Source organism: Diceros bicornis, chromosome 24 (genome assembly GCF_020826845.1).
Source record: "Diceros bicornis minor isolate mBicDic1 chromosome 24, mDicBic1.mat.cur, whole genome shotgun sequence".
In the NCBI taxonomy this organism is placed as follows: Eukaryota; Metazoa; Chordata; class Mammalia; order Perissodactyla; family Rhinocerotidae; genus Diceros; species Diceros bicornis.
In genome coordinates, this window is record NC_080763.1 from 30,441,835 (window position 1) to 30,458,526 (window position 16,692).

Sequence of the window (16,692 nt, forward strand, 5' to 3'; positions counted from 1 at the left end):
CCAGATCTGAACCCGGGCTGCCAGTAGCGGAGTACGCACGCACTTAACCGCTAAGCCATGGGGCCGGCCCCGTAATGATTTTTTGATTATTTTTATAAAATAAATCATGAGAAAGTAAAACAATCATAACTTTTTAATCTATTATATCATTTTTTGTAAATCTGCTTTTGTCCAAATACATTCTGTAGATCAATTATAGGCTATTTTTGATGTGTTACATTTCTGGTTTTGAAGTTTATCATCTTTTGAAGCTTAAGAGGGCATGTTTTTAATTGGCGACGTGAGTCTAACTGTTTTGAAAAGCTTTACAGAGAAAGATAATATGCCAAAAATGTCACTTTGTCTAGCTGACCAAATTTAATGAGAAATTTTCTACCTTAAGATTCAGATATGAGTTTTCAATAAGACCATTATCTTTTCTACAATAAATTGTACTCTAGACTTTAATGAGGGCAAATCTAAGAGATTGAACACCTGATGAAATTGAAAATAAAACATCACTCCCTTCTTTCAATATCACCATATATATTCTGGGATATGTGTGTTCAAAAAATTGCCCCTACTTTGTTACAAAACTTACATGTGATATCTATGTAGACTTTCCTCTCTCTCTCTCTTTTTCTCTGTATGTGTGAATGAGAAATACAAGAACAATTTTAGCATAGCCATTTAATATAGTGTCTACAGCACACCTTTGATTAAACCCGCTTATTTTTATTTATATTCTAATAAAATATTATTTGTGTATTGTCTAAGAGTACACACAGGCTTTCTTCTTGGTATAGGACAGATTTGAGTTTGATTTGCAGCTCTGCTATTCAAGTTCATGAATTTGAGGACTTTCCTTACCCTGTGAGTTTCAGTTTTACCATATATAAATTAGTATAATACTACTACCATATAGGTTTGTGGTTAGGATTAGTTAATGTAGTAATATAGGTGGCATACCCTAAGGATTAGTTACATATAAGTCATTACTTAGGCTTTCTCTTTTCTGCTTTTTTACTTTTTTGCTTTTCTCTTCAACAGAGGCTGAAAAGTCAAATCACTCACCTTCCCAGATTCTTTCGCATCTAGATGTGGACATGTTACAAGTTCTGGCTAGGAAGATGTAAGCCAAGTCTCCAGGGAAGGCTTCTGGGAATATTTTATTTATGAAAAAGGCTTAGCTGGCTTATCCCTTGGGCCTTTTGCCCTTCTTCCTGCCCAGAATGTAGAAACAATGCCAGGAGGTGAAGAAATCATCTTGCAATTAGGAGGATGAAAGCCAGGTGCTAGGAATGGTGGAGTTCAGAAATGAAAAAAAAAATTTCTTTCGTAATTAACATCTTTGAACATTTGAACTAATCCTGGGTTACTGCCTTAAGAATTCTTATTTGGTGAAACAAAGCATTTGCTTGTTTAAGACACTGTTAGTTTTTAGTTTTCAGCTTGCTTTTTCCTTGTGGTATACATTCCTTGTTTTTATAATGTGTAAAGAGTCTAGGGATTCTATTAACATAATTTATTCTTAATATGTTTTAATCTTCTCTAAACCACTCTACTGACTCTGATCGTACAGGAGGAAAAAACAAGCTAACGGAAATTAGAACATCTTCATACTGTACAGTCAGATTTTGAAAGGTATTAGCTTGTGACTTTGAGTAGCAGAATTTAAGAGGAGAAGGACTCCTCAGGAGGATTATTGTTGTTGTAATATTCATTTATTTTAAAGCAGAATACCGCTGTTCTACACGTCACACAATTGATCAAGTTTCTTAACTCATCAGTAAATCATGGGAATTTTAGTAAGGAGGTGAGATGCATTTTACAACATCATTTCCACTGAAATCTCATCAAATTCTTCATTAAACAACTCGAAGTTTTTCTCCCTTTTCAGTTCATTCATCTGTCATTTTCTTCAGAGACATGACTCCTCAAAATCACCATTAACGCCTAAGCCGTTCAGCTCTTACTCCCATCCTGCCAAGTATAAGCTACTATCTATTGCTTCACAATCATGTCCATGGTGGGGAGGGGAAGGGGAAGGGGAAGGTGTGGAGAATGAATCTCAGTTTAGTTTATACCAACTGCAACAGAATGAAAATGAAGTAAATAGGAACTATTTCAAATGTTCATTATTTTATAAAATTAGGCATTTTTAATAACATAACAAGAAAACGTTGCTTATAGTAACTCTTTGTTAAACTCAATAGAACTGTTCCTCACTGGACTGCATTTTGTTACCAAAAAGCAATTTAATGTTACAACATCAGATATGCTTATTAGTGTATAACTTAGCAACAAGAGATAGAGATAGTGAAATAAAACTACTTAAGCCTGTACTTCCTTTTAATTACAGGTACTAGGGTACAGGGGAAATAAAGAGGATTTAAAACCCAGAGGTTTCAAAACTTAAAGAGATGTTATGCTATGTTATGTAAATGCACATTGACAACTATATCACCACTGCCCCTTTGGAGACTTAATTTTAAAGAGATTATCTTTTTTTTTTTTTTTTTTTGGTGAGGGACATTGGCACTGAGCTAACATCTGTTGCCAATTCTCTTCTTTTTGCTTGAGGAAGATTGTCCCTGAGCTAACATCTGTGCCAATCTTCCTCTATTTTGTATATGGGACACCGCCACAGCATGGCTTGATGAGCAGTGTGTAGCTCTGCACCCGGCATGTGAACCTGAGAACCCCAGGCCGCCAAAGTGGAGTGTGCGAACTTAACCACTATGCCACTGGGCCAGCCCCTAAAGAGATATCTTAATCTCTATAACTTGAAATAAAAATATTTGGCTACTATCAGATCTTTCAAATGAAATGCACGTTTGTTTCACTTTCCTTGTGTCTTGGGCTTAGGTATTTGTTCATTTATTGATTTATTTTTTGTTCCACTTTTTCAATCTTTGAGAGTCATGTATAATATTATAGGTCTGCTCATTGATAAGAGAATCTTGTATCAAATTCAGCTGACTCATTCAATTAGAGAAGGAGTTTGTTCTTTATTCTTGTTTCCAGAACAGAACTCTCTATTTTGTGCCACCAACCACAACTGATACCTACGCTTTTCTCTTTTGGAGAGGCCTTTCTTGGAACTTGGCCGGGGAACCAGGCTGTAAATAAAGATAGGCTTCTCTGTGCTTCAGTGGCAATTTAACTTCTTGTGCATCTTTTTTTTTGTGAGGAAGATCAGCCCTGAGCTAACATCCCCGCCAATCCTCCTCTTTTTGCTGAGGAAGACCAACCCTGAGTTAACATTTATTGCCAATCCTCCTCCTTTTTTTCCCCAAAGACCCAGTAGATAGTTGCATATCACAGTTGCACATCCTTCTAGTTGCTGTATGTGGGACGCGGCCTCAGCATGGCCAGAGAAGTGGTGTATCGGTGCGTGCCTGGGATCTGAACCCCGGCCGCCAGTAGTGGAGCGTGCGCACTTAACCGCTAAGCCACGGGGCTGGCCTTTCTTGTGTATCTTAACACATAAGCGAATCCTATAGAAAAGCCACTCAGAGAATATTCGTTGGTGAACATTTCTAGTTTCTAAAATGTGCTATATTAACCCATATAAATGTACTTATGGTTTGGTGCTCACATTTATAAAACATCATTTTCATCATGAGTCTTCATCTTTCCTTTTCTTCCTATGAGACATGGGGGACCAGAATATGATTTAGTTTGTTTCTTATCACTGGGAAAGTTGCTAAACGATAGAAATAATCAAAAGACAAAAGCCTATTTTTCAGAAGAATTTGGTGAGAAGGAACTTTTTTTTTGAGCCCTTACAACATGTCATGTGCTTGCTTGGTGCACTACCTACATCATCTCATTTAATTCTAGAAGGATTAATTCGATAAAGTTCGATGCATTGCATCATTTTTAGATGATAAAATTGAAGCAGCATGGAATTAAGTAATATTGCCCAGAGTCAATGGCTATCAAATTACAAAGCTGGAATCCAAACAGGTGCTTATTTCATCCTGAAATCTCTGTTTATCCAGTGTGTGTGTTGAGGGGAGGGAGTGGGGTTTGATGGTTAACTGTGCTTCTCTGAGCCCTAGAAATTCGAGGGAGGTAATATCAAAATAGTTTCATTTCTATCTATTTTATACCTTTGGCTCTCATGTAAGATTTGGTCTTAAGCAAATATTCTTCTAGTAAAATAAATTTGAAAGCCACCACTATAACACATATACAAATATTTAAGAAAGAATACATAGCTGTGGAGAAGCTGTCATTTTTTTACCTTTCTCTGTCAAAATTTTCTCATGTTCAGTAGTTTCAACTCTTTGTTAACTTATTACACCTCTATGTGTGTTTCCCAAATAGATGTGGCTTAAATACTGAAAGTCTGCAGATACAAATAATCCTGGACCACAAAACTCAGGAACTAGAACAAGAGGATGACATTTGAGACACCAGCAGAGTCATGTGGAAAGATACAAGCCTGTGATGTCAGGTAGGTTCCCCGGGATTAAATCCTCCCCAGGGAGAGTGAAGTAGAGAATAATATGGAATTGATTGTGTTCAGTTAGCTCAGAATCGACTGTGTTTATTATTTCTCCCGTTAGTTAGAATAAGGCTGAGATACGCAGATTAAATTTCATTAGTGTAAAAATTAAGTTATATTTTATTTGTACATATAATTTTCAGGAAATACTGTACCCATTAGAAAACTATAATCTTACTCTGTAGTTCTCTTGAGATCCTACTGTCCTTTGTCATTGATACATTTTTGTTTTTACTGTATAATTCTTTGCATGTAGTAAAGATTCAGTTTAAAAAGTTAATGAAATAAATTTGCTAATGTCTACAAACTGTAAAATGATCATTTCTTTTAAAATATCCTCCTTGTGTTAGGTAGCATAATGCACCACATTCTCCAAAGATGTCCATGAGGTTCCAATCCTTGTGACATGTGAATATATTCTCTTACTGGTAAAATGGACTCCGCAGATGTGATTAAGTTAAGGATCTTGAGATTGGAAGAGTATCTTGTATTATCAAGGTGGGCCCAATGTAATCACGAAGATCCTTGTAACAGAGAAGCGGAGAATCAGAGTCAAGGAAGACGATGTAACAACAGAAGCAGAGTTTAGAGTGCTACAGCCACAAACCAAGTGATGTAGGCATCCTCTAGAAGCTGGAAAAGACAAGGAATAGATTCTCTCTTAGAGCCTCCAGTTGGAAAGCAGTTCTGCTGACACCTTGACTTGAGCTCCATAAGACTCATTTCACACTTAGGACTTTCAAAGCTATGAAATAATAAATCTGCATTGTCTTAAGCCATTGACTTTGTGATAATTTATTACAGCAGAAATAGAAATGGATGCAGTTATCTACTTCTATAAAAATGATTTCCAAAGAATTGATAATTAAAACTTTGAAAATCCAAATCCATGTTTCTGTTATGAAGTTGCTGTTGTAGTATCACTTGCTGGTGATACTGAAGCATGTAAAGAAAGAAAGCGATCTAGTCTAATTTGAGGAAGTTTGACTGGGAGTTAAGATAACTGATATGGCAGAAGACATTGAGAGTTGTCCAAGCTAAAAGAATGTTGTGGAGGAATGAGCAAGAAGAGGGAAGTACTTCTGGTAAAAGTAAAAAAGTATTTGTGAACAACTTACGTTGGTTGAGAGCTTGGAGAAATTGAGAACTGAAAGAACTCTGATATGGCTGGAATCTTCAAAGTGGTGTGGAAAATAGTGTAAGCTGAGGCTGGAGAACTGGAAAGAGTGTAGAACCAGAAGTGACTTTAAGTTGGGCAATCAAAATTTTTCGCCTTTATTTTAGGCGCATTTGGAAGCCATCGATGGGTTTTACTGCACAGGATTGGGGTAGTTTACACTTGTGTTTCAATTAAAATATTCCATTTCATGGCATCCCCTATCCCAACTCTTCATTCAAATATTTCAATGCTTTTCTTCACCCCAACTTTAAAAGTATCTATGACAAATATATAGCAGAGTCATGATAATTTTAGGATATCACTCCATTATGCGTCTGTAATAATGTAAATACCATAGATGATTGTGATGTTTTATGCAATGAAATACCATACTTAAATACCCATATTTCTGGGTGCTGAGTAGGCAGTTTAGATAATTAATGAAAGTCGGTTGTTCACATCATCTTAACCAATAAAAGTTAGATGGACTCAATATTTCTTCTTGTCCTTTTGCCCAGCCCTAATGCAAATAGAAATGAAAAAGAAAAATCACTGTGATTAAAAACAAATCTTCTATAAATGAACTTTAAAATTAATGGGCCCCTTGTGATAGTCATGGTCTGGATTTTATTTCCAATTAAGTGCAATCTAAAAATGAATTAAAAAAGACATTTGTAAATGGATGGAAAAGAAATCATATATAACAGTGATTTGATTTTAAAGGCCCAATGATATTAGCTCTTTAAAAAAGTCTGAGGGTAAGAATGAATTGGCCTATAAAACTTCTAGTGTCAGTATTTCCCAGAGATAGATGAGGCCCTACTAATTTTTACTTATTTGAATGGAACTGCTCTAGGTTTGATTAAGGGTCTTTTTTTTTTAAGAGGAATATAAGATGACATGTATATTGTTTTATATAACCTCTATCAGTCATTATCAAAATTTAAAGTGTGAAGAGTCCCATCAAATCCTCAAAAATGGATTTTAGAAGGGATAAATAAAATTTCACGTGGCTGCTCTAGTTATAATCAAGCTAAGGAGTATACTCCCCTGTTACATGTTTCCAAATAGATTTAGATGCAGTTTTTAAAATTGTGATGGGCCAAGATCTTTTTGTACTTTAGCGTAAATCTCCTACTAGTAGATGTGTAACTCAGGTTGAAGCAGTACAATTCAGTTAAAGGTTCTCTTGGTGTCAGACTATCTCCTCTACGCCGGCAATAGCAAGATTTTCTCTACTCAAAGTATGTTCTCTCAGGATCGTTACATTCACATAGAAATATTTGAAGTACTGTAACAAGTCATATGAACTCAAGGCACCATACCCAGTCTTGGAGATAGAACATCAGATCCTGAGGTGAGAATATCAATGTTCTTTCATTCTGTCTTCCACTCATTGACTTCAATTTACTCCTGTTCCTCCTATGTAAATAATTATTTTTTCTTCTTCGTGCTCCATTTCTAAAATAAGACTTTGTTGCATATGGCATTATGTTACTCTTAAAATGTCTTTAAGAGAGACATTGAGTATAATGGCCTTGGTCCGTGAAGACTTCATAATTTCTGGTTTTGTTTCCTTATGAACTTCAGATTTAATTCATGGTCTTCTGTTTCAGAAGACATCGCTATAGGTTTTTTTAAACAACTCCAACCTCTTTTCTTAAAGTCTTGAGAAGGTTTATGGTACTTGAAATGAAAACTTTCCCTAGAGAAACACCTAATATTCACATTAGACAAAATTAGGATATAAATTATCTGTGTTTATAATGTTAGACATCTTAACTGGTTAAGATACTTCTGAATAAAGGCATATAATTCCTAAATTTCTATCAGGAAGTTTATTACCTTAGAAAATTATTTCTATTCTAATTGAAAAAAGATCCATCTTGATGAGTTTATTAATTATCTGCAGAAATACGCTTTTGCATTATTAGGAGGTTAAATGATACATATATGTTTCTCTTCCTTTTCATATTTTCCAGAATCTTCCTTTAAATAAGTGATAGTAAGACTAGCAGACTCCATTTGGTTGCCTAAAGTCTTTTCATGAAACAATCAGGGATAGTTTGATTTAATCTAATCCTAAACTTAATAAAAAAATGACATAAGGAACCAATCATTTGCACCATGATAGGACATTGTCCATGAACTAAAACAATTCTGGTAAATTTTCTAGACCACACACAGAAATTATAAAAACCAAGAATTTGTTTTATTAAATTTTATTAAAGCATAATTGATGTGCAATATCCTATTAGTTTCAGGTGTACATCATAGTGATTTGATATCTGTATACATTACAAAATGATCACCACAATAAGTCTAGTTACCATCTGTCAGTGTAAAACCAAGAATTTATTTTAAAAATCCATTTGAATTCTGTGTGATTATATAATGTATATATTATATATTTACAAATTATATTTGTATTACATATTAATATATGTAATAAATTAATTAATGTAATAAATTAATTGTAATTAGTTAATTAATTAAATTGTAATTAATGTAAATTAAATTAAATTGTAATTAATTGAATGTAATTAAATTAATATATGTAATAAAATATTTTTTTTCTTTCAATTTTAATTAGGAAAAATATAACCATGGTTGGTGTTGAAAATTAGAAACTAAACAAATGAAGATTAAAGTAATTTAATGCTGAGGTTAATCCATTCCCTTGAGAGGCTCTATTTATATCTGGATAAGTTAGAAATGAGTTTGTTGTTTTTTCAGAAATAAGTATATAGTCATGAGGGTGAAGATTAGTGCCTCTCACATTCCCTTCTTCTTTTAGGGACAAAGTATAATTGGAGAAACTAACTTCATCACATGTAAGTAGAATGCACGTGTTTTTCAGGCATTTAAAATCATGATACTGGTAATTTAGAAATGTGAATTAGGTTATTTATTTATTGCAAGCAAAAATTGAGGAAAATAAGGCTTTATTGTCACCATTGGTAGCTGAAGGAGACTAATACTCATATATGTTCATGACCAATGTCACACAACTATTTAAAGGCAAGTCCAGAACATCAATTTAGATTCAATATGATTATCCTTACAATAAATTCAGTCCTTGTAATGTTCCATACTATTCCACAAATATGCATCAGAGAAAGAAATAATAAGAGCCCAATTACCATATAACAAGAAAAGAAATTTTGTGCAAGTTTTAACAAGTCTAAGGAAAACATTCTCATTTTGGTATTTCTACAACATTGTTAGAATTAAGTAAAAGGTGACTCTTTTTATAAGATGCCATTCATTTTAGAGTGTGGTGGATATTTGATTTTGTTGTTTTTGCTGTAATTTCATTTATTTTTCTCCTCAGCGTATTCCTCTCCTTCCTTTGGTAATGGTTCAGTGATTTTCCTTTTGGTAACCACTTTTCTCCCTTCTTAGTCAATGCAGTTTAAGAGTGGAATATATTAAAATGGGGTAGGAAAGATGGTACCAGAGGCAGTTGCACAAATAACAGAAAATAGAGGCAAGAAAGAGTGAGAAAGAAGGCAAAGAAATTACGTTTGCTCTGGGCCATTAGTTGTAGAAGCAAACATTTCTTTAACACACCAATTTTTCTTAAGTTGGTCACTGAGAAACCTGATACAATGATCAAGATCTAAAATAATGCCCCTGGTTCATGATGAGGGCTTTGTACTATATCCATTATAATCTCCCAGCCGGACAGGAAAGTTTATAGTTAAGTTAAATTTTTTTTCTTTCAAGAATCTTACCTGATACATAAGATTTTTATGATCAAAGGGATAAACTTCAGATTTTTATAAAATCATTGGATCCTAGAGCTCCTATGAGCTCTGGATTCCTTAACTCCAAAATAGTCCAATCTTCTAATTTTTACAAGTGGAAACAAAGTCCTGGAGAGATCAAATGATTTTCCCAGATTCCCCAGCTAATGAGTGGTAGACTTGGACAAGGATCTACATCTTCTGACCGAAGAGTACCACACATTGTAATAAGCGATTGCTTCCCTGCTTGTTGAGCACTTATCTTTTGATAAGTGATGTATTTTTCAAGTTATATTTGACCCAAAACATGGTTATTTATAAAGATAAACAATATTTATAAAGACAGACGTAAGTAGGTTCCTTGCAAGAACATTCAATCTAACTGCAAATTTTATCGATCTCCTCCTAAATCTATATCCAACAGAATAAAATAATTTCTTAAAAATTAAATAATTTTTAGGGCTTTTTAAAATTAAGTAGACTGGACGTGATTATTTCTGCTGTCTTCCCAAATATGGGTATTTTTTTCATTTATCTACAGAAATTTATCTATATAAATTATATAAAATCAAGATATTTTGGAAGTATAAGAAATTATTGCAATAGAAATTGATGCTTAAACAAGTTGAACTGATGCATAACCAAACTCTAGTCTAAGTGCCATGACTAGAACAATTTTGCTCCAAACATTACTTTGATATTTCTAATTTAATTTGAAAATAATTTTTGCACTGTATAAATATCACTATAGGAAACCTTAGTTGAAAGTATTTTGTTAGTTTTATAAAGTCAGTAATTAAAATCTTCACATTTTATATTATAAAAATAATACAAAATGATAATTCATTTTAACAGTGAGTAAATAAGTCTGGATCTCTTCTATCAGAGCACAAGATATGATGATACTTACTGTTCTAAACAGAAAAGTCACCTGAAATATAGCGAGACATGAAATTTCTATGGCAAAAGAAAAAAAACTATGTACCTATTTTGAAAGACAGGAGATTTGAAAATATGTTGTGTAGCAGTTGTAGGGGACTTTATATTCATTTAATCCATACTCCCAAACTGATAAAATGCAAGGTAATAAGGCAAATAAAACAATCTGTCAAAATAAAATTCTAAAATTTGGAAAGATCAAAATTGTGTTTGTTGTGATATAATCAGTTATCTTTGCATAAGAACTTGTCCCATGTCCAGGGCAACACAAATGATGACGTCTACTTTCCTAGATTTCCCACCGTGTACATGTTTTTAGGGGAAAATGAACACCAGAACATAAATCTGATTCAAAAGACCAAGTGGATGAGGACAAAAACATAATGCTTACATCAGTCATGGTTTAATGAGTGAAGCAAAACTATGAGGGCTATTTTGGAGTAAAACATTTATTATAAGAATTAGATCTTAAAAAATTGTGGGAGTAGTTGGGGAATTAAAGGTCTCAGAAGGGGAGTTAAATAATCTAAGAAAAATCAGTAACAATACCTGGTACAAGTAAAAGGAAACTTGCCAGAACACCTGGAATCTAGGAATGTCCAGCTGCTGTGGTTGTACCACAAATCATGGGTGATGTAGAGGTCTACGGACGGATGTTAGTTCTTCATGGTTCTGATCTCTGAGTTTTGAGCAAAACTTGCGTGGTGTGCCTGGTTTTGCTGTTGATCAGCAGGGTTGGCAGCTGGGAAAGAATGCTGGAAGTAAAGCTGGATAAGTGAGGAAAACCTAGAACCTGCCAGAGTCTCTGTGTCTCTCACCACCTTTAAACAAGGATTACCTTTCAGTGTGTCACGGCAACTGCTTCATTTTGCCTTCCAAGTCTCGTAGAGCTTCATTTTGGAGAACTCTAACCTGGAACCACACAAGAAAGGGCATTCTGGGAAATTTAGTTCCTAGTGTAACCAAGTTGACCAAAGAACAGTTCAGCACATTGCTCAACATTGAAGCAAATATTTTGACCATTTTGATAAATCTTTTTTTCTCTGTTTTGAAGCTGACTTTTTAAAAGAAAATATGTTCTACCTATATAGAGACAAAGAGTAACACTAAATGGAATCTATGGTACTCAATATTCTTCTATACATCCACATAACTATGAGCAAGTGTTTTTATAAGTGGCATACTGGAACACTATTTTGAGAATATTAATGATGACGTTAGGGATAGGGAGGAAGAGGATGGGGATTCCACACTCAATTGTGTTTGGGAAATACAATGTTAAACAAATATTTAAATAAAAAATGCTGAGAGAATTTAATATTCCAATATTTGTTTTGATTTGATGACAAAGGAAAATAGGAAATAGTATGAAGAATTTTGTTAAATTATTTGTCCATATAACCCTTACTGTCTCCCAGCCTTGGCAACATCTTCAAGAACAAAGAAGGAAAGTTTTCCATGGGTTAAAAAATCTGATACAAGTTTTCACCTACATTTCTCATTTCTCTGTGTTTAAAAGATAAATTCTCTCTTCAACATGAAGGATGAGGGAAGTTGATGACTTTCCATAATACACAATCATCTTCTGACAATTTCATATTGCCCAGGAAGTAAAGAATGGGTAGCTTAATGCAAACAAACCAACCATTAAAGATTATTTTTAGTTAATCGGCAACTTTTAAAAGTTTCATAATATCTGCAGAGTGGAATTCTTTGTTTGTCCTTGATTCATGATAGTCCTATGACTTTGCTCAGGGGAAGAGTTGGCAGAAAATCATGCGGCAGTCAATCATAAAACTATCATTAAATGTCCATATTAATAGTCAGCTTCTAGTCACATTTTGGATCATTTTAATTAAAGAGAGAGACACGGTTTGGGAAAAAAAATTAATCATGAAATTGGTTTTGAATGAAAAAATACTCTTTTGTTTATAAATTTTAATTTTTCTCATTTTATTTTAACCATAGACAACTCATATTTCACAGTCTAGAAAGACATTTAGCACTGACAAGTTTTCCTAATACATTATTAAATAGCAAGTCAATGTGAAGAATGCAACATCTTAAAAACTCTTTATCTAATAACCCAAATCAAATGTGAATGAGAGCTCAAAAGTGGCAACATGGAGAGAGGCATAAGAAAGGCCAACATTTTGAAACAACTTAAGTAGTTTCTACGCATAGATCAAAATTAGTGTTTAAAAAATTGATGCTATGAACATATTGCAAGAGTACTTAGATTAGAAAAATGAAAACAAACATGTGAATAAAATTTACATAGGTAAAATTTTGCAGTGTTTTTATATTTGCAATAGTGTGATTATTCACACTATTATATTCACACTCTATATTTCATAGAGTGATTATTCACTCTATGAAACTTCACTGGCTTTGTTTAAATTACATCAGGTCTTCTCTAATCTGCATAGTTTTATCTGTCCCTTCTATTGATTAAATAGTGCTATTAAAAATGAAATTAGCTTGTTGAATATTAAAATAAAAATATACATTATATATGTAACATAATATATTTATACTTACAATATTCACATATAATATCATACAGTACAATATTATATAAACATTTGTATATGCTATAGGTAACATATTTGAATGAATTTGGATACAATAAAGGGATTTGAGCTTGAGAAAAGGTGATATTTCCTACACTTGTAGAGCCATGATATACATTTATTCTCTCATCTTTTTCATTATAGTCTATAATTTTTAGTTATGCTAGATCTTTTAACAGAGAAAATTAATTTTTTGCAAGTAAGCCAAAAATGCTGGTGGAGACAGTTCACCAGATCTCCCTGAAGAATTCTTTCCTGAAGAATTAATACCGTTATGCTTGAAAATGTATTTAAATTTGCCTAATTCAATGAGAGAAAACTCACTGGAAAGAAATGCTAATCAGAATTTCCAAAACAAAACTAACCAAATTTGAAAACACAAAACAATAGTTATCAAGGTACATTTGCAGGAAATATGTTAGATTGAGTAGACATTATTTCACGGTAATATTAGATGCTTAATTTTTAAAAGATTGTAAAAGAATTGAAAAGGAGATCCCTTGGGAAATGAAACAAGAGATTCCTTGATGAGTAAAATAAGCCCACTTTTTTATTGATTTAATTTTGAACAAACTATGCAAACTATTCATTAGAGTATAAACTCCAAGAAGAGAGAATTTTACTAGTTAGGGGTATAGCTAATAAGACCAAAAGATAGAGTGGACCAATTCAATCAAGTCATTTTTCTCTCATGTAAGAGGCCAGAGATAGGTAGGCAGAATGTAGGTGAATCAACTGATGCCTTTGCCTAAGGACCGAGGTTCCTTCTATCTTGAACTTGCATTCTCTGAGGTCTTGTATTGAACAAGGGATCAACTCCATCTCGCCTACACAATGTCTGTTTTACAGTGAGTGAGAAAGGAAACAGAGTTATTTCCTTCAAATTGCTTAGTCAAAAAACAATTTCTTTTAGAAACATTTGACCTAGACATGGCACCCCTGGTTTCTGCTCACCTTTCCCTGCTTGGAGCTTACTCCCTTGCCTCCACACAGTTTCAACGGAGGCCAAGGATTGTATTCTCTAAATTAGGTCACCATTTGCCCAGCTAAACCAAAGTGGCAGGGATGTGGAGAAACCACGAGAGACTGTCTAGCTGGAGGAACATGGAGACTGATACCTGGGAGGTTTAGCAGTCTCCGCCCCAGGAACCTGGGCATTCTGTTTCACTAATATAGCCTCACCTGACCAAGGTTATTGTCCATTGTAGTTGCTCAATGAATATTTTTGTTTTGGGAAAATTAAACCATAAAAAAGAAAGTACTTTTTTCACCCAAAGTGAATTGTATTTAACTTATTTATACAGAATTCATTATTTCTGACATTAGTTTATCAAAAAAGTGAATTATGGGCCAGCCTGGTGGCGCAAGCAGTTAATTGTGCGCCCTCCGCTGCGGCAGCCCGGAGTTCGCCGGTTCGGATCCCGGTTACGCACCAATGCACGGCTTGGCGGGCCATGCTGTGGTGGCATCCCATAAAAAGTGGAGGAAGATGGGCATGGATGTTAGCCCAGGGCCAGTCTTCCTCAGCAAGAAGACGAGGATTGGCAGATGTTAGCTCAGGGCCGATCTTCCTCACAAGAAGAAAAAAAGTGAACTATGCAGCTGTCTTAGATGTACAGACTAATGTTTTTCATAAAATTTGGGAAGTTTTTAGCCATTAATTTTTCATTTGTTTCTTCCCTTTTCTGTCTCCTCTTTCCTGGAAATTTCATTATCTGTATGTTGATATGCTTGATGGTGTCCCAAAGATCTCTGAGGCTCTGTACATTTTTCTTTGTTTTTTGTCTTTATGTTTATCAGACTAGAAAAATTTCAACTGACATATCTTCGGGTTCCCTGATTCTTTCTTTAGCTAGTTAAAGTTTGATTGAACACTTTTAGTCAATTATTCATTTAATTTACTGTGAACATCTCTAGAAGTTCTAGTTGTTTCCTTTTTATAATTTCTATGTTTGTAGTTATTCTCTATTTTGTTAGACATCAACCCCATATCTGTTTCTTCTTCTTTAGACATAGTTTTCTTTAGTTCTTTTAATATATTTATAATAGCTGATTTAAAGTCTATCTTAATTCAATATCTAGGCTTCTCCAGGGACACTTTCTATTAACAGTGTCTTTTCCTGTGTATGGGTCATGTTTTTCTGCTTCTTTGTGTATCTCATAATTTCTTTGTTGAAAACTGGACATTTTAAATAATACACTGTGGCATCTCTAAAAACCAGATTTACCCACCTCCTTATGGATTGTTTTTGTTGATATGTATTGTTTTTGGTTTCTTTCTTTGAACTATTCTTATAAAGTCTGTGTTATTTGTCACGTGTAGCCACTGAAATCTTTGCCCAGTTAGCTCAGTGGTTAGCTTTTGATTGGACAGAGATTTCCTTAGATGCCTTGAACCTGCTGAGGGCAGACCAGCCAGTTTGCAACTCTGCCTTAGCCTTTACTTTCTTTTCATGCAGACCCTCAAGGTCAGCCAGAGGTGAGAGATTAGGGCCTTCTTACGTATTTTCTGGGCATATTCACAGCCCTGCATAAAATCTGGGAAGAGTTTGATGTGTGTAGCCTTCTAAATTTCCAGAAATATATGGAAGTTTTTCTGAGTCCGTTATGGACACTTCTTTCTCCAATTTGTCCTTTTAAGATTTTTGGTGAGTCTCTTATTATCCCCAACTGGTGTTGCTGCTTCAGGCTTCTGTGATGTTAAACAATTGACAGTGATTATTTATGACAAATGCCCTCAATAGCGTCTTTTTGCTGAGAGCATGCACTGAGTCATGTCAGCACAGACAAGCCCTAAGAATAGTGTTTTTTAGGGACCTTCTAGAAGTGTCTCTTCTAGACTCTTCCCTGGGCATGGGACTTTCCAGGGCATGGGACAGAGCTCCTTCCTGGTCTGTCCCCTGCAGTGGCTCCTAAGGTGCTAGGCTGCTGGTTTTTATAGCTACTGTAATTGCAAGATTGTTGGTTTTCAAGAATACCAAAAACATGTCAAGAGGGGAATGGAAAGATTTGTGGCAAGTTAAAATGCCACAAATCTTTCTCTTTTCACTGAGATTTAGCCATTTTTCTTGAATAAACTCTTCTTGGATCATTACAAGCTTTTGTGTTTTAAGGTTGATTTGAACAATTTTGGCCAGTTTTCTCAATACTTTCATGGAGGAGCAGATTTTTGGAGACCCTTAATCTATTGTTTGACATTTGGTTCTGTAATTTGATACCTCTATTGTTTAAATCATGTATAAATAACTAGTAACCTCAGTAATCTTTACCATCTCTTTAAATATATCAACTTGTTTTAAAAAATAGCTATGGTAGCGGGCTAGCCCCATGGTGTAGTGGTTAAGTTCGGCATACTCTGCTTTGGTGGCCCAAATTCATGGGTTTGGGTCCTGGGTGCAGACCTACACCACTCGTCAAGCCATGTTGTGCTGGCAACCTACGTACAAAATAGAGCAAGATGACACAGATGTTAGCTCAGGGTGAGTCTTCCTCAGGAAAAAAAAATAAATAGCTATGATAGACTGTTTTAATCTTTACCACATTTTTTTATCCTTCCCTGCATGTGGAATATACAACACAACTCTGTTGAACTCAAGCACGGCCATATGACTTGTTCAGATTAATGAGATGTGAGAAGAAGGATGCTTATCACTTTTTAGCAGAAATGTTAAGGGCCAGTGTATACTTTTCCTTACCCCCATTTTTCTCCCATTATCCTACATATAATCTATATAGAGTTACACTAACATCATGAGTCTCCAGATAAAGATGTTGGGG

General features: G+C 34.4%; 1 long non-coding RNA gene across 1 annotated transcript in view; it reads right to left on the minus strand.

Annotated features, from left to right (window-relative positions):
- Window positions 1–16,692, minus strand: part of LOC131420999 (uncharacterized) — a 51,848-nt gene that overhangs the window by 20,037 nt on the left and 15,119 nt on the right. Inside the window, exon 2 of the long non-coding RNA XR_009223727.1 lies at window positions 11,181–11,254. This is a non-coding gene — a long non-coding RNA (uncharacterized LOC131420999). The remainder of the gene's footprint in view (window positions 1–11,180; window positions 11,255–16,692) is intronic.